This window comes from Hypomesus nipponensis, chromosome 18 (assembly GCF_054491055.1).
Source record: "Hypomesus nipponensis isolate SF chromosome 18, ASM5449105v1, whole genome shotgun sequence".
Lineage (NCBI taxonomy): Eukaryota > Metazoa > Chordata > Actinopteri > Osmeriformes > Osmeridae > Hypomesus > Hypomesus nipponensis.
This window is the reverse complement of record NC_140378.1, coordinates 1,030,263-1,044,247: the sequence shown is the minus strand read 5'-3', so window position 1 is coordinate 1,044,247 and position 13,985 is coordinate 1,030,263. Positions and strand designations below refer to the sequence as shown.

The window sequence follows — 13,985 nt, the reverse complement described above, 5'->3', positions numbered from 1 at the left end:
GGACTAAAATGCTCAGACCTTTAGTCAACTTGACTAGACTAAAAAGAGTATGAACATGACTAAGACTAATAAAAACTAAAATGACAGCTTGACTCAAAGACTAGGCTAAAACTCAAATTAAAACAGGCCGCCAAAAACAACACTAGGTGGAAATGCCATCACTTTGAAAATCTGACTTTTGGGCGTGGCCTGTGACACCCCCTGTTGTCCGATGTGGCCCATATTTGGTATAACATTGACATTTCTAAAATCTGGCTTTTATCCGATGGCTGTAGAGGGCTATGTTTAATATCAGTTTAAGTTTCCACACGTGTCAATTGCAGGTGGACCTGTCATAGTCTTTGCTGCATGCACTATGCCCCAAAGGGAAAAATTGCAAGTTACCAAAAAGTCACAAACTATGCAGATTACATCATGGAAATGTATTACCACAAAGAAAAGGAAATGCAGCTACAACAAACATTGTGAAGTGCATTGTGTTGTCTCCTAGTATGAAGGTTTCACAGTTCTTTTTCAGTTTTACACAGGGGTGGGGGAAGGAAATACGATGTAACTTGTTTTTGGTTAAGTTTAATAGAGGGATTGACAAAGTGTATATAAACACTATAAATGCATAAGAAAGTTCTTTCATCTAAATGTTTACTGTCTAATTGCTTTTCTTAAGTTGCATTAAAATAAAATAAATTGATTAAGTCCTATAATTTGCATAGTCAGTGTGCTACTGAATCAACCAGAGGGCAAAGCATAGATGTCATGAGCTAAGGGGCAGAACATAAATATTTATTTTTAGGTTAGATAGACAACTTTAAACTACCTCTCAGCATTAGTAATGTGTCCCACATTGTCCACACAAACATATTCTCTGTCCCACATTTGGTTTATTGGGAACAAACCCTAACCCTACCCTGATCTATTGTAATTTGAACATTCTATTGTGGTCGACCAGGCTCCATCCAACCACAACCTGGTCAGATGGAGCTAGTCATCTTGCTTGCATGTTTTTTATACTTCAGTGTTTTAATCCCGTTTTTCATCTTGATTCGCTGTGTGGACACTAAATCTTTACATCCTGCGTTTTATCAGTGTATCGCTAATCTTATTCTACATTTTGTTTGGGCTCTTGAGAAATGTATTGATGTGTCAGCCTCCCCCAACATGCCTTTTCTGTCATGTCACTGTACAACTACACTGCATAAACGTTGTGACTTTTTTGACATTTTTGGGAAATTCTTATTTTATAAGGTGACATTTGCTTACTACACTGGCAGAAATATGTCCTTGTTTTAAGCATAAGTCAGCTCAAAACAAATATCTTAGGGCATTTTTGCAGTGTGCTGTAAGGCGGAAACTACATAAGGGATTTTGTATTTTGGGTTATTTGCTGTTCGAGATTTATGTATTCATATTTTCCTTCTCCTCCTCTCTCAATTTCTCACTCTGTCTTTGTTTCTCTTTCCAAGGAAGCGAATGAGTGTGTGGGCTGTGCCAGTGCGAAGGACGGACCTTACTGCGTGCCAACCTGCCCCCGTGGTGTGATCGATGGAGATAGGGGTCTCCTCTTCAAATACCCCAACAAGGAGGGCAGCTGTGAACCCTGCCAACCCAACTGTACACAGGGGTGAGTGTGTGTGTGTGTGTGTATGTATGCGTGTGTGTGCCATAGCATTTCATACTGGTCCCTTGTTTTGACTCTGCACCTCTTGTCACAGGTGTTCAGGCCCAGGTCTGAAGGATTGTTCAGAAGCAGCTAGACAAATGAATAGGTGACTGTCTTCCCCTACTGGTGGATTTAAAAACGGCACTGCAATACCACAAAAGACAAACACACAAACTTACACACACACATGCTCACCCCAGTCTCAATATAACCCCCCCCCCCCCACTCCCTACCCCAGTCATCAGATAACTGGGATAACGCTTGGAGTCCCGGCAGGTCTAATTGTCTGCCTGGCTCTGTTCATGCTGGGTTTGCTGTATCATCGAGGCCAGGCCATCCACCACAAACGAGTTATGAGGAGGTACTTCGAGAATGGAGAGGTGAGAGAGGGGTAGTAAGATGACTAGCTCCATCTGACCAGGTTGTGGTTGGATGGAGCCTGGTCGACCACAAAAGCAAAGGATATATTTTTTACAGAATGTTAATGAGTAAATTTAGGTTTACTTCATGAGGTGTGTGTTTATGTGTGTGTGTGTACATAATGTGTGCGTGTCAATAGAGTTTTGAGCCATTTGGTCCAGGAGAGAAGGGGGCTATGGTCCATGCTCGCATCTTGAGGGCCCCAGAATTAAGGAAGGTCAAAGCTCTGGGATCTGGGGTGTTTGGCAGTGTACACAAGGTCTGAATCCGCTCACAATTTCCTCTCACTACGTATTTATGTCTGGGATCATTCTGTTTTCATACTGTTTTTGTTCAGTACTTGTTTTGTACTCTCATATGAAATGTATGCACAACAGTGCAAACTTGAATCTAAACTAATGATATGTATTCAGGGCTTGTGGATCCCGGAAGGAGATTCAGTGAAGATTCCTGTTGCTATCAAGACCATTCAGGATCACACTGGCAGACAGACCTTCCATGATATCACTGATGTGAGAGGAACCACTATGATACTTCATCTGCCCAAAAGCATGCATGCATACAGACACAAACGCACACGCATACAACAAAAAGTTCAGAGTAATGATGTCAGATTTAATGTTTGAAATACCATAAACATTTTAATTAGGACAACACTATTCTGATGTCACAAATGTGCAAAGCGTTACAACTACGGTGTAGAAACCGCCAAGCTGCTAGAAATGCCGTTGGCAGTGAATTGCACCAACCACTAAAAAGATGGATGGCAATGACATGCCTTTGCTAAGAACAGAAGATTATCCAGGCCATTAGCAGGGTGGATTGGGGTTCTGATTCAGGATGGAACCTAAGTTCCCTATGCACAATAATCAAAGCATCATAAAGTTTAATCTTTAGGCCTTGTCTTTGGCTAGGTAGGACAACTTCCCTAAAAATGCAAAACTCCCAAGAACTCCCAACTCTGAAAAACTATCAACTCCCAAAATCAAGCAATGATCCCATGTCATAAAACCTAAGGTCTTGCACATGACCACAAAGTACATACATAGAATAATGTGTTGTATGCATGCAGATGTTCCTTTATATAAACACTGGGCTTCCCTATGATACAGGTGTTTATATAATTAAATCACATGATTGGTGGCCACCAGGGCTGGACTTGGACAAAAAATGGCACTGGCATTTTTTGCTCAGACCGGTCCAGCACAATTGGTCGGACTTTGAGCCACTGCATCTGACACAAGAAACAGAGGGGGAGGAGCCTGTAAGTAGGGGTGGGGGAAAAAATCAATTCAAATATGAATCACAATTTGTGAATCTTCTAGCAATTCATTTCAATTCACAAATTTCAAAAATTGTTTATTTATTATTTATTATTTATTATTTTCTTTTTTCAACACTTAACTGCCTATCACAGTCAAATAGAAACAAATAACACTAAACAGCAAACTTGATTTAAATGTAAGCATATATTGAATCGAAAATAAATAATATATATATAGAATCAATTTTATTAAAAAGCGTGAATCGCTTTGAATCAAGTTGTGAGGTACCAAAAGATTCCCACCCCTACTGTTAAGAGATGTGATTGGGCCAGCCCAGTCTCAGTATGGAAAATGAACCAATGGGCCATTGTCCCTGCTTTATGGGCCGGTCGTTGGCCAATTTTAAGTACATAAAAAAATCATGGCCCCAAGTGCGACGGCCTACCAGGGCATTTGCCCGGTATGCCAGATTACCAGTCCAGGCGGCCACTTGGACATATATCCAGGGTGGCTGCGGGTCCTTAAGAAGTCTTTAAAAGTCTTAAATCAAATTTCTTAAAAATAAGGCCTTAAAAAGTATTAAATTGTCTTAAATTCAGATTGGATGGGTTTTAAATTTTTGTTGTGTCATGTCACTGCGAAAATGCAGGCAATCTGTTCTGCCAGGTTGAATATTTTTTTTGTGGGCTATATGCGCTAGCCTGACGTTGTCATACTCATAATTCTAGTCAGAATATGAGTCTGAAACCGCTCCGTTGGGCTGTGAAAAACCCTCGAAAAAAATGCCTAAAAAATCTATATAAAGACTCGACAAGCAAAAACACTCTTGGGGGTAAATTCACTCTTTCAAAGTGGAGAGATAGCATTCTTGGTGCCTGGAAATGCTTATGAAGCAAACTGCGTGTCAGAAGAATTTCAAACTTGAGACAATGGGATCAGAGCGATGGAATTGCACGTGCAGAACAAAAAACACAAAGACTACGTAAAGGCCGGCCAGCAATCTGTAAAATTGCTAGTTTCTGCTCCAACATTTCCACCGCTAACAATTTACCCCCAAGAGTGTTTTTGCTTGTCGAGTCTTTATATAGATCCATTCTCATGAGTTATGACCTATTTATAACCAAGAATACTCTTTTCAATCCATTTGTAATTTAACTTTCATTTCCCCATGTTTGTAAGTTGAGTGGTTATCAACCTTTGCTGTATTATCTGTATTGCCGATGCTTTACGTAATCAAAAACTGCGCAGTAGGCTACGATGTGACCCAACCATAGACAACACAGTGCATATATAGCCTGGCTGCCAGCCCAACTTAGCCCCGCCCAAAAAGGAGCTGTTTGGACCAATCAAATTGTCAGGGCGGGCTTTATACGATGATGGACAGATGATCAACAGCAACGTAATCAACCACGTCACCAAAGAGCGCTTGGGTTGAATTTGTTTTCAACAAACAACATATTACGTTGCTCTGATTGGTTGTAGGTCAATCCAATTGAGCAAAGAGGCATTTTTTTCGAGGGTTTTTCACAGCCCAACGGAGCGGTTTCAGACTCATATTCTGGGGGTAATCTGTAAAATTGCTAGTTTCTGCTCCAACATTTCCACCGCTAGCAACAATGTCAATGCTACAACTCTGGATGTTACAATAGGAAATCCAGAGCCAACAATACCATCTGACCTTTGAGCAACTACACACATTTGGTCAATGTTCTTAAACTCAACCGATTGTCATTTTACTATACTATTCATTTTGAACAGACATAAGTGTGTTTATTTGGAAAGATTACTGTATATTTCCACTTTTGATTTGTATTTCTATTCTAAGTTTGGTCTTAAATTTAATTTAGAAGTGGTATTAAAAGGTCTTAAAAAGTCTTAGATTTAACTTGTTTATACCTGTAGACACCTGGATATCAAAATAATTTGTGGTCTGAAATAATGCATGAATCTGGTAATTTCTCACAATTACTGAGAACCAATTTATTGATGTAACAAAATGGAGCAGTTTGAGCTATCTGGGCTTCAATTGTAATTTGGCCAGCCATTGCCTCACTGTTCAGACCTACTGTAAATAGCCTTCACACGTCTCATGACTTGTATGTTTACAATAGCCGTCAAGTTGTTTTCAAATGTGGCAGGTAGTAAACTAGCCCTGTTGTAAATGTCTTTACTTTGACTTGGGGCATAGGGCACTAACGTTACCATGCTTTTGATATTGTTGAGAGGATACAGGCTAACAATCAAACAAGCTGGGCAAGCTGAGCAAAATTCACAGCACATGTCAACAAGTCATATGTGTTAGTGATTCAGCTAGCTCCTTTTTTGCAGAATTTTTTTTAGAATAACTTTGTGGGGAAATTTCATTCAGACTTAATTACTATTATTAGCAAATATTTTACATAATGTTATATTATTATGCAAATGATAGAAAACCAGATCCAATTCTGAAATTACATTTAATTTGAGTCAACAAGAATTTACAAACAATGAAAAATTTGGGGAAAGTTGATTGCAATGGTTTTCGGACCGGGTACCAAAGCAGTTTTGCCCTCTGAATGCGCACTCACCCAGTAATGTTTGTATATATAAAAACTCATTTTGAAATGTCTAAAGCGTTTGTCAAGTTATCGTATAAATTACCACTCTCTGTCTCCCTTCTCTGTGTGCTGTGCAGCACATGCTGTCAATGGGCAGTCTGGACCACCCCTACATTGTGCGTCTCCTAGGTATCTGTCCTGGTGCCTGTCTGCAGCTGGTTACCCAGCTCAGTCCCCAGGGGTCCTTACTTGAGCACATAAGGCAACATAAGGAAAGCCTGGACCCCCAGCGCCTCCTCAACTGGTGTGTGCAGATTGCCAAGGTGAGCGTGTGCATACACTGAAGCAGAGAATAGTTGTAGGTGGAGAATAATAAATGTTTGTATTATTTAAGCATGTTAGGTAAGAGGAAAGGGGAAACTATGTACATGTTATGCCCAGTCTAAGAACATTAAAAATAATGCTAGTTTAGATTCTTCACTAAAAAGGCTAGTCAGTAGTTCAGGTTGAATATCTAGTTACTCTGACATGCCACATTTTTTATATTTTTTATATTAGATGTGAGGTGTTTTATGTTTTTGAGCTTTGGTTGCACTCAACTTGTCGGAATCACGAAAACAGTGATTCTTGTATCTAATATGTATTTCTGAAGTGTTTGTGACAAGCATTCTGTCAGATGTGTTTGTCTCTCAATAAAATAAATTATGAATGCTTTTCTGCGTCCCAGGGCATGTTCTACCTGGAGGAACACTGCATTGTTCACAGAAACCTGGCTGCCAGGAATGTCCTCCTGAAGAGTGACTACATCGTCCAGATCTCCGACTACGGTGTTGCCAACCTCCTCTACCCTGACGACAAGAAATGTGTCTATAGTGATGTCAAGGTGATGATGATGACTCATCTATGGCTGGTTTATGCAGATAAGTAATCTTGGTATAATCCAGTCTTGACCAAAATAATGTTTGAATACATTTTATTTTATAATCTTCAGACTCCATTAAAATGGATGGCTCTGGAAAGTATCTTGTTCCGGAGATATTACCATCAAAGTGATATCTGGAGTTATGGTGACACATTCCATTATTTTGACTGGTTGTGTTTCGGTTCTGCTGAGATAACATTTTTACTGATGTTCTCTAAAGCAGTGTTTTCCAAATGGGGGTAGGGTACGCATTTTCCAATGTGAAAAATAAACAAGACAGTAAATCATGAAAATACTGGTGTAAATATTTTACACAATAAATACGGTATAGAAGGTACTTGAATTCACAAATCAGGAAAAAGTGGTATTGAACCCAAAACTGTTTGAGAACCACTGCTTTAAAGCTTATTTGATGAGACAATAGACAAAGGGTTGGTAAATGACTTACTTGGAAATTATTTGGTTTGTTTGGCATTAAAACAACACTAAGCCATTGACCTCCACCCAACACAGGTGTGACTGTGTGGGAGATGATGTCAAACGGGGCAGAGCCTTATGCGTCCATGCAGCCTCATGAGGTGCCTGGTCTGTTGGAGAAGGGCGAACGTCTGTCCCAACCACATATCTGCACCATAGATGTTTATATGGTCATGGTCAAGTGTGAGTCACACACACATGTACACCCTTAAAAAGACTCATATACAGGCTCACATACATTCATATACATCCATAGTTAAGGTCACTCAAACACGTATCCATACACACTTAAGCATGCCCAGATATGACTATATGGTGGGATTAACTGAGTCAGTCAGCAGGAAACACCTCATTCAAACCTTTGGTCATCGTTTTCTCTTTTGGCAGGTTGGATGATTGATGAGAATATCCAACCTACTTTCCAAGAACTTGCCAATGATTTTACTCGCATGGCAAGAGACCCGCCTCGCTAAGGTAAAAAAAAGGTTAATTTGAATTGAAGTTTGTTATGATCCTCTAATTGTAGGGACAAAGAGAGGCCTAACAAGGAGTGTTTGGCAGTATGCAACAAGTGACATGATGGTTATTAGGGGTGGGCGATATGGCCAAAATCTTCTATAAATTTTATATTACTGTTACGGTATATATCACGGTATAGTAATTGTTCTGTAAATTCAATTAAGAAATGGTACAAAATAACCATACCGTACTCCACACTATTTATTACAAAACAAAAACAACTGCCTCACTTGAGTTTTACTATCCATATCTAACTTCGGTTTTGGCGTATCAGCCTCCTTAAAGCTTGGACGATACGTTAAAGCCTCAGTTTGATATTTCCCGGCATGACCTCACTCTCAGTTAGTAAGTAGTTACCTTTCACTAGTCATCCTAGATCAAGAATGCTAGCAACGCCACCAGTGTCATTTTACAACAATAATTTTACAGCACGAGACATAAAACTTGAACAACAAATCGAATTGGTTACCTGCAGAATGGGTCATCAAATATATCATTAATTAGCATTGGCATGAATGTGGTCCGCTTAGACAAAATACACTCCACATCAAAAATTCCGTCAGAACAACGCAAATGTGCTTCAAGGTCAAACAAAAATAGCAAATCAAATAAAAGTTAAACTACAATTCTAAATATTGCAATAATGCAACTTATATGATGGCTTATATACAATACAACAACCAGACATTTAATTGACACGTGTAATACAAAAATATCACACATTTGTAAAGACTTTGGATGCAAGCCCTTTTTGCCCAACCTACCTGCTGCAGTTATCGTCTTCTCTGCTGCAGGGCAACAGCAACATGCAACTACTGTGTGAATTTGTTTTAAAAATAAGAGTATAAATTTGTTATATTAATATATCTCATGTGAGTAGGGGGTTGGGGGGTTATGGCATATATGCTTAATAAGAAATACATAATTTAAACTGATAAAAAATACATTAAAAAACGAAAAATAAAAGTATACCACGGTTGAAACGGTAAAGCCAAATCTCTCCCGGTAGACACATTTCTACCGTCGCACTGTATATACCGTCATACTGCCCAGCCCTAATGGTTATATACAAAAACTTAAATTTTCCTAGTACTCCTCCTGTGGCATAGTAAACAAATGTCACAGGAGAACAATGGAATGTTGCCAATGGAAAGTAATGAATAGAAGAGTGTCCTAACTACCGAACTGAGAAACAGACTTACACTTAACACATGGGGTAGCACCCGTTCCTTACCTAGTGTTTTAAACAGAAGAAAAGCTACTTGATGGCATGTAGGTCCATGGACAGCTGACCTACTCCAAAGCCCCTGTGCAAAGTACAACAAAAACAAACAAAAAAGGCACCAAACTGAAAATGTAACCAGTTGGGAAAGTTCACTTTCTACATGAACTAGTTCAGTATGAACTGAACCACAAACAGGTTCAGTTCATAGTTCATAATTCAAGATTTTGAATTCACAGTAATACAGTACGAATTGAGTTCACAGTAATACAGTACGTTAAGTTCACGTTCACCAAAATTATGACAGGATGACAACACTTTAACCACCATCTAAAAACTAAACTCACTACAAACACAAAAACAGACAGAAACGTATGACACAATCCCAGAACCAAGTCGACTACACAGAAACCAATAATGACTACAGAACAGAGGAAAGGTGAGGGTTAAATGAAGGGGGAGGAACATCTGATCTGACCCATCTTGTGATGGGTGTAGTAGATAGCCAATCACAGACGGACACCTGACTGTAGCAATGAGAGTGAGAGGGGAGAAACAGATGGTAAGATAATGTACAGCATACAACTATACGGACACAGACAGAAATATAAATGTATAAACATGTGTCTATAACAAAGTTATTTATAAATGGGCAATAACACTCCAGGGGGGTATTCCAGGTAGCGGGTTTAACAAACTCTGAGATTAACCCTGAACTCTGAGTTGATTTACTTTAACATGGGAAACTCCGAAAATTTGGTTCCAGAAAAGCTGTTATGAATTTGTTAACTCAACTCGGAGTACGGCAACTCTGAGTTTAGCGTGTTCATGAATACTACCAAAAGTCAACATCTATGGAGCTCCGATACTAGGATTCACCATGGCAACCAACGACAAAAAACGTTGTCATACTTTACCACACTTTAGATATACGTTTTATTTTGAGTTCATGGTCTATCTGAGCACATATTCCGGAAAAAAGCAACACGGCTGTAGCAGCGTAGCCTTTAGCTACAATTGGCGTTGGAAACAATTGCTGCCGACTGCCTGGTCAATGCATTTACTATTTGAATGCAATGGCCAGTCCATACATTGAACATTTAACCCCACTGTCCGTTAATATTACAGGAGAAAAAGTGGTGGACTTAATAAAACAGCATGTTCAATGTTATATTAGTCTACATATAAAAACATACTACGAACAGGTAATGCATATTTTGCTATTTTGTAGGAACAATAACCTATATGAATATTAATAGTTAAATTTTCTGAATTTCTAATTTGACCAAGAGATGGTGTACTTAGGGCAGAAGAATAAAGGCTGATCTTGTTAGGCTATCAACCTACCCCCACCTCTCATATGGTAAAATATGGAGCTACTGGATGGAGTCTCAACTTGATGGCTCTCACATCTCATTGTGTAACTTACTGTAGCATCGCTAGTCATGTTGATAAGTAAGGGTCAAGATTCTGGGGTGATTGTAGTTGTTCTTAAGGAATTGTGAAGCATTGTTCTGTGGATTATTGATCAAGATGTTCTCCTCAGCTCTAGCTTGTCCTACTCCTTCTTCCTCACCTTTTGCTTTCTATCTCTGGTTTACAATAATCATGGTAGAGTAGGCATAAGAGTTAACCTTCATTGATATCTTTCATTTGCAATATGATAAAAATTATTCAACCTTAATTTGACCATTCTTGCTCTGATTTAACTCAAATCAAAATAGTCAAATAACTGTAATTCCATTGGTATTGGCATTATTTGATTAATGCTAAATACACTGTTCAGTTTCCCATCTTCCTTCAAACCATAGGGAAATTACTTTCGGTTGTTTGGCCAATATTTACCCCCTACAATGTTGAAATAGATTTGCTGAAGTTTCAGGATGGTACATCATGTAAATTGTAGGAATCATGTGAATCATGTAAATTGTAGGAACAATTGCCGATGGAAATAGGCTGGGCTACTTATTGTGATTTCTATTTGTAGGCAATGAAGAAGACCAAATCAGTTTCAAGTATTTGTATTTATTTCGGTGCCCGAAAGCATTTGGTCAATTCTGAGTGCATGTCCACAGCATGTAACACTAGCGACGAAGGCCCAAGGGCTGAGAATGTTGTTAAAATAAATTGTGACGGGATTGTGACGGGAAACAGTAACGTTAAATTAGGTATTCATAAGGGAATTAAAGTACATCAAATCGCAATCTTAAAATCATCTCCCAGCGTAAAACTAAGCAAATTACATTTTGTTCGAGATCGCTCGGCTGAACCAGGAAATGATATGCCGTGTCTGCCAAAGCTTTCAGGCTCATAAAGTGGGAGAGGATCGGTAGAAACGCAGAGTTTGGAATGGAAAACCTGCTAGCGAGCAGGTTAGTTTCACGGAGTAAGTTACCATGGAAACTTACCAAAAGGTTTCGTTACCTCTCTTTCTGGAACGTGGAACTCGGAGTATGCCTCTTTTCAGGGTTAAACAACTCAAAGTTTTCATTAAACCCGCTACCTGGAATACCCCCCTGGCCTTTCACAGTCAGAAGGAGCAGAGGCATGGTCAGAAGAGAACAACCAAAGGGAATCTGAGTTGGTTCTTCTGGAAGCGGTTTTGGAGGATCAGGAGGTGGTGAAACGCAGTCTGGCCATGCCTCCCCTTCAACTGTCTCCATCTAGAAGCCTGTCTCATCTAAGAATAAACTCCTACAGGGTAAAGCCATTAGAATGACTTTGACATAGAAATATAGATCCCAGACACACAGTCAATAAAGGGTATATAACCACATGGTCTGTATCTCCTTCTTTATCTCGATTTTTTCTCACTTCTCACATACTTCTCTCTTTCTTTTAGAGTGGCATCTCCCAGGCTGGACCAGTTGGGTATCTGCCAATGACACCTAGCTCAGGAGACAATCCACACCAGGTTAAAAACAACCAAACACTCAAGCACACACACACGAATACACACACAAAATCAGAGGAGCAGAGGAACCTTCATCTCCAATTGGGTCTTTTCACATGAAACATTATTACGACTGGGTTTTGACGAAAATGTTTAGACTTTGCCATAGTACATATTTCAAATCACGAGTCAAATTATAATTTTACACTTGCTGATTGGTATTTGGTTGTCTTTGGGGGAAACCATCCATTTTTTCTACTCACTCATTTGTGACTTTCAGCTGTGGTCCCAGCGCTCTCATATCAACTCTGGGAGAACACTGTCTGAGTGGTCAGAGGGCAGGGGGTGTGGTCTGGACATGGAGCTGACGGAAGGCCCGTTGCCAACTAGCAGTCTGCACGGGGCTAGGGGTGTTGTGGGTTATTTGGGTGTTACAGAGCAGAACAGCAATACAAACACGTTTGCCAGAGGACACATGAGCATGTCTGCAGCCTCTGAGACCTCAGAACTGGGCGAAGAGGAGGACTGCTATGTGCTACCTCATACCTGTAAATGCAAAACCTTTGTGACATATCGAATTTCTGTTTTGCCTATATGCAGGTACTGGGTTAAAAGCGTCCTCTATTCTCTCAACTGTAGATTTGTTTCTGTCCCACAAAGTCTACAGAGTAAGCCACCTAGGTGGGAGAGGCTCAAGAGATTCCAGACGGTTGCTACAATCTCCGCTGGCGACTGCAGACCCGGTCCAGGACTATGAGCACATGAACAAACCTGCTTCTTTGCCCTGCTCCCCACAAATGCCCTCCCTCCAGATGGGAAGGTCCAACGACAGTGCTTTGGAAGAAAGTCTCACCTTTACCCTTCTCGACCCATAATACTTTACTCTTGCCATTAGGGGATAACATAGTTAATGTTCACTCTCCAGTGAAGTCCACCACTACCTTCAAGGTCACAAGGGACCAGAGGGAAGTGCAGTGCCCTGAGGCACAAATAAGAGACCTTTCTGAAGAGGAGAAAAAGGCTTTGAATGGAACGGTGCCTGATGGTGCTGAAGCCCTAGGAAACCTGAAGCAGCAGGAGTGCGTAGAGTACGAATACATGGACATCCGTAGATCAGACTCTGGAGACAGGCCGATCTGGTTGAGAAGGGAGAGCGCAGTAGCTGAACAGAACACTTTGGATGCAGAGAAGAGAGAAAGAATAAGAGGGACTCAGGCAGAGGGGGAGAAAGAGGAAGGAGAGGAAGATGAGGAGGAATACCAATACACTAATCCGCAGCCCAGACTGAAAGATAGCCTGGTCGCTGCGGCCAGGCCCAGGCCAGATGTGTTTGCAGCTGGAACAAGAGGGGAGGAGGAGTACAAGGAGATGGATGGCTGTGGTGGGGCCTCCTGCGGAGGGGGAGAGGCAGAGTATCAGAACATCACAAGGAAGGGAAGGGAAGGCAGGGAGGAGGTGTGTAGCAGCAGGTGCGGGGGGCTGGGGGGATACATCAAGGTGTGCACAGTAGTAGGAGATCCCACAGGCAACACATCATTTGACAACCCAGACTACTGGAACAGCAGACTGTTCCTCAAACCAGATGCTTTGCGCAACTAATGAGGCAGACAGGGACATAAAAGTTCTGTTAGTTACTAGCTTTTATCCACAGTACTGTTGGCCCTTTTTGCCACTGTGTTGAAGGAATGTGAATGAAAGCTTTCGTCATTACTTTTACAGTTTATTATGATTATGATTATTATGACAACAATTTTATTAAAATATGTAAAACATACTATACAAATCAAATTCTCAGCAGGAAGACTGTCAAAGTATCATGATATGACCTGCCTAAAGATCAATTATCAATGTTTACGCTTGATTTGACTGGCAGCTGACCTTCTTATCTGATCACCTTTGTTAATTTACATTTATTATTATTATTTACATTTAGCAGACGCTCTTATCCAGAGCGACTTACAGTGAGTACAGGAACATTCCCCCGAGGAAAGTAGGGTGAAGTGCCTTGACTAAGGACACAACGTCATTGTTTTTAAATACATTTATTGGATTTATCATAAAGCATGTTTACTA

General features: G+C 40.3%; 1 pseudogene; it reads left to right on the top strand.

Moving 5' to 3' along the window:
* The first annotated feature begins 265 nt into the window (after positions 1-265).
* On the top strand, positions 266-13,652 carry LOC146250802 (receptor tyrosine-protein kinase erbB-4-like; annotated as a pseudogene).
* The last annotated feature ends 333 nt before the right edge of the window (positions 13,653-13,985 follow it).